This window comes from Danaus plexippus, chromosome 26, assembly GCF_018135715.1.
Source record: "Danaus plexippus chromosome 26, MEX_DaPlex, whole genome shotgun sequence".
NCBI lineage: Eukaryota > Metazoa > Arthropoda > Insecta > Lepidoptera > Nymphalidae > Danaus > Danaus plexippus.
Window position 1 is genome coordinate 6375771 of NC_083554.1, and position 10994 is coordinate 6386764.

The window sequence follows — 10994 nt, forward strand, 5'->3', positions numbered from 1 at the left end:
TTTCCGTTTTTTAAGCTCTTATATTATGTAAGCTGTTTTTTTAAGCTATTATGTAAATTCTTCTAATGAAATTGACAATAACTTTCTTCTAAAATACATAAAGTTAGTCATATAACATATGTACCATATTATTTTGGTTGCCTTAACCTAACTATAAGAGTAATTATAATGAATAAAATTTCTTTAATACAACAAAGATGATTACGTACTTAAATTTATTTCTACCGGACTTGCTCACACGTAGACTACACTTACATACATTATATAAGGAACATGACATCAGTTTGAATAAATCGTAATTGGTAGAGATAACACGTGTGACTAAGACGTATGTCTGCGATATAATACTGAAATTTATGGTCAGATTATACACTATTATAAACTTAATATACGACAGTAATTAGTATATCATAGGGATAAAATATGTCGTTATATTGTAGTTGCGTGGGTTGTAACATAAAAAACGAAAAAATGTAAATGGGACATTACTGAGAGTTATTAGTGCGTTTACCACCTACTGCACTTACCAATAGTTGGAAAAATAGTCAAGCACTATCTAATGCACTCGTAATTCATTAGTTAATATAAAAATAATATTAAAAAAAACTAAAAAACACGCTTTTTATAGAAAACCGAACTAAAAAATAGAAAATAAATTTTAATAAATTTAAATTAAGAATAGTGTTAAAAATTTCTATAAATATAAATTAATAATAGTGTGAATAAAAAAAATGTATTTTATTTTTAAAAAAAGTGTGGGGTGCATGGTGTCAATACTTATAAATATTTTATTGACAGATATGAGTAGAGTGATTTCGATAATATCTTAAAACGCACCCCTCGCTTTTTTTTTAATTTTTTTTTTTCACACTATTATTAATTTAAATTGATTGAAATTTTTAACACTATTTTTAATTTAAATTTATTATCTATTTGTTATTTCGATTTTCTATAAAAAGCGTGTTTTTTTTAGTTTTTTTTAAATATTATTTATTTTCTACTTTTTAGTTTGGTTTATTTATAATAGCTTGTTTTTTTAAATTTTAAACTATTGCACGACTCATGATGCAAAGCATCACAGAGTTCTTTACGATCGAATAATTTTTTTCGCCTCATTTTGGCAACTATTTTTAGTATTATAGCCTTGTTAGTTAACGGAATCAAGATATTTTGCATACTATTGTCGAGATAATTTAATGAAGATTGATTCTATACTTGCTAAAAATCAATTTAGTGCAATAGAAACGGAAAAAAATATCAAAATAGGTCAAAAACAAACCTGTCCGTCATGTATGAAACTCCGGAAACACTGTAACTTATGAGAAAATCAATTATTTGAATTATTTTTTTTTTTAATTCTAATAGACAATTGTAGATCATCGAATGCGAATGGCTTATTAATTCAGTGTCGTTTAATTACAATTAATAAATAAATTAAGTTTCTTACCTTATCGACTATAGATGAAAATTATATAAATTAACAAAAATCATATTTTGAAAAACGGAATAACTTTATCAAATTAGTGTATTGTCATCGGTCCTCAATAAATCTACAAAGTTTGATGGAAATCTGGTCGTTTACAGTGGGTCAAAATCGAGCCCAAAGAAGTCGGTTATAAACATAACAACATACAGATGAAGCTAATAAAAAGCGTGTACAAAAGAATTTGAGTTATTCAGCAACTCCCGTATGGTCTAGTGGCTAGGATACCTGGCTTTCACCCAGGAGGCTCGGGTTCGATTCCCGGTACGGGAAAACATATTTTACTAATATCATTCTTTTAGATAATTCATAAATAAATAGTTATATACAAAAGGTACATGTTAACGGTTGTTAGTATTGGAGGCCTTTCAATACTAATTTGTCATATATTTTTTTATTTGTAATAAACTGACAGATAAACAAATGATCCACCAGCTCAGCACTGTCCAAAACAATAATACGATGTTATTGTTTTGTCTTATCTAAAGTTTTAGTGTCTTAAAAAAACATTTTGTAAATTATGATAATTATTTATGTCGTTGTTTTTAACTTCAATTATTTTGAAATTAAACACCACTCAATACACCTGCCGTTACTAATTATTACCAAATACCATTATTTGTTATTAACACAAACAATACACATGTATAATGTATATGTTTCAAAATTGTTTTAACAAACTAACAAAATAGTTAAAATATTTAATATATTATCGTCTTAAGCACATGTACAATTATATGTAAGCCTCCGTGGCGCAATCGGCTAACGCGTTCAGCTATTAACAGTTCGGCCTACAGAACTCACAAGGATGCTAGTTATATTGATAGGTCTGATGTTTTAAAGGGTCGGATATAGGTTGCTTTACCAAAACAAACCCTTTTAAAATTTTATGGCAAACATGTTACTGTTCAGTCTATTTGTAATTAATCACTTAAAAGCTCCTTGGTTGACTCCGGTTATTAGAAAAACAGGGTTTCAGACACTCGTCAGATAGGAAGGCATATACCTTAATACAGAATCGCTGCACTAGAATGTGTAGAGATAAACAACGTTGCCATATCTTTTATTCTGTCTTTGTAAAATAGACTTGAAAGATTTTACATTTACTTAAACCCTGTGAGTTGGCAAATCAGGTAAAGGCTCTCACAATTTAGATTTAAACCAGCTGAATCAGTACAGCTGAGTCTGTTGCTGTAGATATAAATTATAAAAATTTAATCATTTCTCTATATGACGTAATCCTACGAAGTCTCATTTCTTCTTAAGTCATTTTTCTGAAAGTAAGTTACATGTCTAAAATTAATTTATATATTAAATTTATTGGTTAATATTTGTATTACTATAATTATCTTTTATAATATTTTAAGGTCCTGTATGTGATAGTGTTTTTCAAAAATATTGATTATTTATTGATAAATTACGGTACGATATATTTTAACGTTCTGTTCCCGTAAATATTACCATGCTCTGGCAGCAAAAGTTTTCAATTAATCATGCTACGCGTTATTATGTCGCCTATGTATATTTTTAAAATTATTATGTTGGAGTTTCCCGTTGTAATATTACTCTATGAATCTGGCACATTCCGTTTTTTTTTCATGTATGGGACATGTTTTAGTGAGAGCAAATATTTGGTGATCTTAATTAATAACTGTTATGTGACATTATTACTTTTAAAATTCGTAACTGCAAATAATATAGATATTTAATACGAGTGTTATTTACATGATCTTCGAAACCTTAATCGATGTCATTGTAGTCCTAAGGATTGTATATTGATCTCATTCCTTTGATAGCAGATATCGCTATGTACCAAACGTGTTGATTTGTGTGGGGGCTTCGTTTTCATCTGATTCAGTAATATGTAAATTTGGTTTTGATGGCATTTGAGACCTATTTTATGTTGCTTCCAATACATTTTATACAGCTTTTATCGGAAACTTGTTACATTTTATTCTATTTGTTTGTCTAAGTACCGTTCATATAAGTAATTTAATCAATATCGTTATAAGTTGATTAATCTTTTCAACTGCCCTTTTTATTAATTGGTGTAATGATTATAGTTTCCTACACTGACAGATATTTTCCTTTTAGTATGAAGCCATTAATTAACGACGGTGAAGAAAGGTTTTTTTTAGTCTTTGGTTATCAATATATTTCATTTCATCTATCCTAGGAGACGTGTTACTCCACATATAAACGAAAAATTATCAAATCTTTAAGCAGCTAAGTATGTGATATTTTTCACCGTTAGTATTGGAATGAGTATGTTGGTACTAAATGCCAAATCGTGTATCATTAGATTTTTAACTGTAATGACTTCTTGAGCAATGGCTTAGAGGACTTATTTATAATTTTTTCGTATGAAATTTTAAAGAATAAGCGAAACTATTTTGAAATAATCTGCCAAGTTTTTACTTCCGATTTCAAAAGCATTGTTTACAAGTTCATCTGTGGAAGATTTTAGTAGTAGCAACAAGTATTAACTTTTGAGAACTATAGGTAATGTCGCTCTTATACAATATTATATGTATTAAAAAGTCTTCAATACACATAATTTGATTTTGATCAATATGCTGGTATTCTTCTTACTAGTGTTCTACTTCCTGATGAAGCTGAAGCCCATTATGAGTAAAGGGTAAAGCAGTCAAACTCTACTAAACATCTTGTACTAAAAGTGTCATAATTCAGATTACCCGAAAGATTTTACAGTCGCCTTTGGTTCTGTTTGGACAATTAAAATAGTTTCAGGCGCATCGCTATGATACCATATTCAAGTATAGCATGAGTTGACTTTTAAAAGTAGGGAACGCCAAGGATACCTTCATAGGGACTGCTCCTTCTGATAGTGATGATGAAGATTCTGTTCATTATTTATATTATAGATTTGTTAAAACTAAGACCAAGACTTGCTATGCCGCTAATTGTTACAGGTTATTTTTTAAACTGAGCCATTTATACGAGTACGATATACTATGTTACATTTGGAAGACAAATTTTACACTATGGGATTCCACATGACAACACCCGTTAAATGAACCTACAAAAGTACAATATCAGTCAAAGTTCAGCAAAAAAAAGATTTTAATCTCTTGGTGAACGAAAGGAATAAGTGTAATTTCTTAACAATGAGGCAAAACTAATGTTTATCAAAGTCTTATTCAGTAGAGCGAAATAGTATTCCTTATTACCCATGTAGATTATTTTGCTAAAGAAAGTAATGCAAATTAAAGCTCCGACAAAGTTATTGGTTAGCTTGATGTTGTTTGTGTTTTTTTAGGAGTACCTAAAAACGAATGTAATTTACAATAATTGAAATAAATATATTTGCACATTTAATATAAGTTACTTCGTAAAATAAATGTATCATTAAATTCCAAAATAATTTAAATCAATAAATTTTCTTTCAACTTCTGTGTCACAGGTAACGTCATGGTAAGTTTACTAGTATGTTAGATTCCACATAGAAAAATAATTGAAAGTGAAGCATCCGAAACATTTCCAAAAAATAAATTAATTTTAATATACAGGCTGAAAACTCTGATTACCACGCTATAACGGGATAAACCCTGGAGGAAAGCGGATTATACGCTTTATTGTAATATATTACTGGGAAATATAATACCTCCTTAAGCCGATACTTGTTTTTTATAATTAAATTGCGTTTTAAAAATGTAAAACAGGCAGAGAGGACAATAATTATATCTTTATAGGTTTTATTGATGTGTAACAAATATTTTGGGTAAATATTAATTCTTAAATCAATAATACCAAACTTAATACATATTTTTTTACAATCATATATTATGCTTCCAATTATTTTTCCAATGATTTTTTTGCAAAATCTAACGCAGTAAAAGGTGCAAACAAAAAAAGGGCATTAAAAAACAGTTGATTAAGTCGAAATATTCTATGATTTTATAAAACTGGGTTCATTTAAATTACATATGTATACTAAAAGGACAGTATTTGTTATAATTATTTTTTAAAAGGTTAGTAAGCTAGTAACCGTAATAAAAAACGAGTTGACTTTAATATTATAGATGTATATATATAATTGTAGCTCTACAATCCACAAAAACGATGTCCGCCCCCGGGTGGGCTCGAACCACCAACCTTTCGGTTAACAGCCGAACGCGCTAGCCGATTGCGCCACGGAGGCTTACGTAACCGCATCTTATGTATTAGTATAATATACTCGTAACTAAGTATTTGACAAAATTGTACATCATTATTGTTTGAATAAAATTTTCTAAAATTTTTATACAGATTTTTTAATAGCACCACAATATGTATTGGTTTTTGCTAATAATATTTTTGTGAGTAGTTTATAGAGTTAAGACTTATCCCAATAGAATTTAACTTTTTTTAGAATGATGTTTATTACCTTGGACGGAAAAACTAGCATCAACACATCTAAAGTAAACACTGTTTTCGTTGATTTTTTGACTTCTCGAAATTATAATAATACACGTGGTCTCTTGAAGAAATTTAAACTATAAGTACTGACTAGTATTTTAAGTTATGACAAAAAAATTATGTAGGTAATAAATTTAGACGTAAAGTCCTAGTAGCAGACTACAGAATCACAACGTTTTAATAACAATATATTTTTTTCTAACATAACTGTCAATTTAAGACACTTAATAAAAAAAAATTCCCGTACCGGGAATCGAACCCGAGCCTCCTGGGTGAAAGCCAGGTATCCTAGCCACTAGACCATACGGGAGATGTCAATTGTCTCAGTTTTTTTCTATAATTACTACCAATAAGACATTTATCAGTTTTTCCATTTTGAACATATCCACATAAAATTATATTAAGACATTTCAAAACGACTACACTTCTTTCGTTCCAAAGTATTTTATATTGACCTATTTGTTGATATTTTGTAGTGAAGATTACATTAAATTTCCAATGCGAATAGCACAATTGGTATATTATTTAGCTGCACGTCTTATCTCTGCAAAAGAAAAATTATTACGACTTATATCTGACCGAAATACGTTCTCCGTCATTTCAAACATCAATCCGATCAATCATCAAGCTGGGTAAGGATAGTTCGTTCGTTCTGAAGACCATAGATTTCTATGATAAATTTAAATGAAACTAATATTTTGTCGGATATACTACACGATTTTTATACAAAAATAAAGCACGCGTATTATAACCGAAAAAAAAACAGTTTCATTTAAATGAATAAAACTCTTGAACGTCTTAGATCTCATTTCTATGATAAAGTTCTTGACACCCAAAAAAAAAAACAATTGATTTGTGGTAGTATAATATAATGTTAATTCAGAACTGCAATTATATATGATAATATGTAAACGATATTTGTGCGTCATCTGAACAGTTGACAAAAATAGGTTTTGCATGTTTACAAAGAAATTTTATTATGCTACATTATACACGAAGGATTTATTACTTTGCTGTGCGTAACGGTTATTGCTCGCTAGGATTTCTTAAATTTCTCGCTCACTGCTACGGATAAACGTAAAATGTGCTAATTATGTATTGAGGTCTTGCACTTTGCATTGTGACCATAAACATTATTTTGGATGAGGTGAATTCAGGTTAAGATAATTGCCAGCTACCTTCTCTATCGAAATTAGGTCGAAGGCTCGAACTTAATTACGACATAATAAATATAGGGGAATAAGCAAGGCTTTGTGGTTGTTCAAAACCATTGTAATAAATCAGATGATCATCTGTATATTAAAACATTTCTGAATTCAAAATACTAACATATTTAATGTGATTGTGAAAAGGACGTAAAACAATAATAGCATATCTAAAAAGTCAATCACTCATGGTATTTAGGTTACTTCATTTAAGAGGTGTGTAATGTTATAAGCGATAGCAGCGATCCATCACGGAGGCAGATCTCTCAGACGAACCCATTAACTCTATTAATGAGAAGTTATAATGATTTATCTAATGCTATAATACATGCTAACTTTGATAATAATATTTACTATTATGAAGCAAAATGTTATGAGCTATTTAAATAGGTTAAATTAATAATAAGCCGAAAACTAGAAAAATATTTAAGAATATATTTTATAAGAAATTACAATTATAATGTCTATAACTTGTTTGTTGAAATGTCAGTTGAATTTATTTAAAATACTATGGTTATATTTTGCATAAATATTATATATATACACTTCATCTTATTTCAGTTTGTCATACAATTTTGTTGGAAAAACATAATAATATTAATAATAATAATAATAATAGCCTTTTATTCAGACCTATAGAACAATTAAATGGTAATCGTACAAAGACAACTTAATTTAATATACCTTAACCTAGTCTCTTATTTGAATTTTACATATTTCTGTAGATCTGTTTGCCAGTCGACAAAAGCCTCCTCCAGCCTTTTCCACCCACATCTTTCTTGAGTCACTCTGTTCTATGTGACGCCTGCCACTTGTCTTACATCATCGTGCCATCTTTTTTGTCGTTTGCTTCTTTTCCTCTTGCGTTCCCTAGGATAACACTGAGTAATCATTTTGCTCCATTTATCGTTTCCTCTTTCCATGTGCTATGCCCATCGCCATTTAACTGTTCTAATTTTGCACGTTACGTCAATAACCTTTGTTTTGCTTCTTATTACACGGTTTCTCAGTTGGTCTGACTTTTTGACGTTCATCATGCTCTTCTCCATTGCGTTGGAGAAACATAACCACAAGTTATAATTCTGTTAACTCGGTTTCCTCTCCGCATTATTAGTTTGAAGCTTAGATATCAGTTTATTAAGTTAACCAAAACAGGTTTGGATAATATCATAACTTTTATGGATTATGGACATGATACTTGAGAATAAAAACCAAATTCAAACTTTACTTTTTTTATTTTACTGCAAAAAAACTTCTTTGAAATGATTTACATAAGACATACATAAAAATGGACTGAATTTAATTTTGAAATATGGTTTTCTGTATACAGATCTTGTATGTAGAGTGAATTAATTCAACCTAAGTTTTGTTAGGCCACCAATTTATTATAGAATAACCCGAAATTTCATAGCATAAAAATCAGTTTCCCGTACCGGGAATCGAACCCGAGCCTCCTGGGTGAAAGCCAGGTATCCTAGCCACTAGACCATACGGGAGTTATAAAAATTGGTTTACTTTTAGTAAAGTATTAAAAAATCCAAATACCAGTATATACTTGGGCTGTTTTTCATATTGTTAAGTTCTCTACTGTAATTAAAATTACAGCATTGTTTCAAACCACCTGCAGTTTTTGTTTTATTAATTAGTTTTTCGTATCAAAGATATTTGTTAATAATCTGATAACAGAATGCATCAAAACCTCAGGATGAATGATTATTCGATCCTTTTTATTTATAATAATAATTGTCTTTTGTATATTTATGAGCACGTCTGGAAATTACTTTAAACGTTTCAAATTGAGGAAAACGTTGCTCTAATGGGCAATAATATATTGTAATAAATTAAATTTATCGTTTTGGAAAAGAAGGAAGATAAAAAGCTTTTATAACCTTTTAGCCGGAGATTATTGCCGTATACTAAAAATAAAAAAATAAAACTTATTTAAGTACTTTTAATATATGTAATGTTAACTGAGACATGCTATAGTCGTTTCTGGAATAAACAAATGAGTAATTTTCATTAATAATTATAATTATCCTTAATATTTATTGATAATTATCAATAAATATTAAGGCATCGGTATAAAATATGCAAATATTCTTATGTTGTTATTGTTATCAAATGTGGTTCTTTATATGACATAATATTAGTTTAATGTCACCAGCCACCAACTGTATAGTAACATCAAACATTTTTATCGAGAAAATATTATAAAATAATTGGAATATAAAAGCTGTGTGACAGAATTCGTAACATATAAAAGCCCGGATTGATAAATTTATATCACATTAGTATTGTAAAATCACATTGATAATTTCTTCAGCTCTTAAATATTGTTGACTAGTATTGTTTTGTTTACTGTCTCTAAATTTTACTACAAGTAAAATCAATCACCGCAATGCGAATGACAGTTCCGTGTCGAAGTCGTTATATTATTTTTTTATGCATGAAGTAAGAGATAACGCTTCATTGTTAATAAAATGTAATCAATTGAAATATATTTAAATAAAATCGATAACATAATATTGTGATTAGATTTTTGATAAAAATGTGTTTTGTCTCCACTAAAGATATTTTTATCTTATTCAATAAAGATATTTCTTTTATTTAAAAAATATATATATAAATATATATATAATATATGTATGTCAATTTGTTATTTTTAAATTATTTATTTAAACATATAATGATCATGTTGAATCAGAGTTCACTGTTATTCACTATTGCTCACCATATTCAAATGTTTTTATTTTCTTAACTGCTATATTATGAGCAAGTCCTCACATGCTTTCACTTTATCATATATTTTGCAAACATCAGTAACAGGAATAGTTATCTTTTAAACAGGTTTGAGACCCACGCATTATTTGAATTATAAATTATTATCAGACATATTTCGAGATATTATCTTTCATTTATTGAGCATAAAACCAGACAGAGCGACTTATGTACGTACAACAACATTCTATATAAACTGAAACCACAATCAGACCCGATTTATATATAAAATATTGTTAGTATTATTTTTTTATTTATGAGATACTACTTTCAAAACAAATGTATAAAAACATTAAAGAATTTTGTTTCAATATCTTCACCTGTTGGTGGTTTTCTATCGCTAACAAAGGTAAAGGACCTTTGTTGTTTCTAAAGTAATCAGCAGATTTTAATTGCGAGCTCAATTAAAATAACTTTGTACCAGATATCTGAAAACACCATTGTTTATAATTGAAGCTTTGTGATAATGAAATGGAATTACAAGTTCTTTTTTGAATTAAGGACATTCTTTATTGTACTGTTATGACAAATATGAGCGATCGATAAAATTTGTTTTCTACAACGAAACAAAAATAGAAAAGAGCGTTTTGGAAAAAAAAATCATAATGTCTAATGAATGGTTCTATATATCGAATAAAAATTTAAGTATTCAGCCATTGTACGACAACAACTGTAATAAAATGTATACAACGACAAAAAATAATTAATAATTATTATACCCTGTGTCAACCATTTATAAAGATAATATACGTACGAGTACTATATATATATATATATATAGTACATATTTATATATTTATTGTTATTGTGAACAAATATGCTAAGCGCTGTAAAAATACAGTATCCCAATAAACCGTCCTGATGTCAAAAGATTGACTATTCCTTGATTTTGCTTTTGAATACAGCGTTTACGTCTTGTATTCTGAATTTTGCTCACTTATCGAAGTTTGTGTTGAGATACGTTCCTGTTGAATCATTAAGAATAAAGGTAGCATTTTCATATTCAAAGAATTTGTGTAGGTTTTTAAATGATTATTATAATGTAAAGAGCTACAAGATCTCATTAAAATATTACAACAAGAAGTCTGATTCTGAACGAAATGTAACCC

The 10994-nt window shown here is 28.6% G+C and overlaps 4 non-coding genes across 4 annotated transcripts; 1 reads left to right on the plus strand and 3 right to left on the minus strand.

Moving 5' to 3' along the window:
* Window positions 1–1684: 1684 nt before the first annotated feature.
* Window positions 1685–1756, plus strand: Trnae-uuc (transfer RNA glutamic acid (anticodon UUC)). Its single transcript has one exon. It is a non-coding gene; the product is annotated as a tRNA-Glu (tRNA).
* Window positions 1757–5571: 3815 nt separating this feature from the next.
* Trnan-guu (transfer RNA asparagine (anticodon GUU)) lies at window positions 5572–5645 on the minus strand. The gene has a single exon. It is a non-coding gene; the product is annotated as a tRNA-Asn (tRNA).
* A 495-nt stretch (window positions 5646–6140) lies between these two features.
* Trnae-uuc (transfer RNA glutamic acid (anticodon UUC)) lies at window positions 6141–6212 on the minus strand. Its single transcript has one exon. It is a non-coding gene; the product is annotated as a tRNA-Glu (tRNA).
* Window positions 6213–8531: 2319 nt separating this feature from the next.
* Window positions 8532–8603, minus strand: Trnae-uuc (transfer RNA glutamic acid (anticodon UUC)). The gene has a single exon. It is a non-coding gene; the product is annotated as a tRNA-Glu (tRNA).
* Between the last annotated feature and the right edge of the window lie 2391 nt (window positions 8604–10994).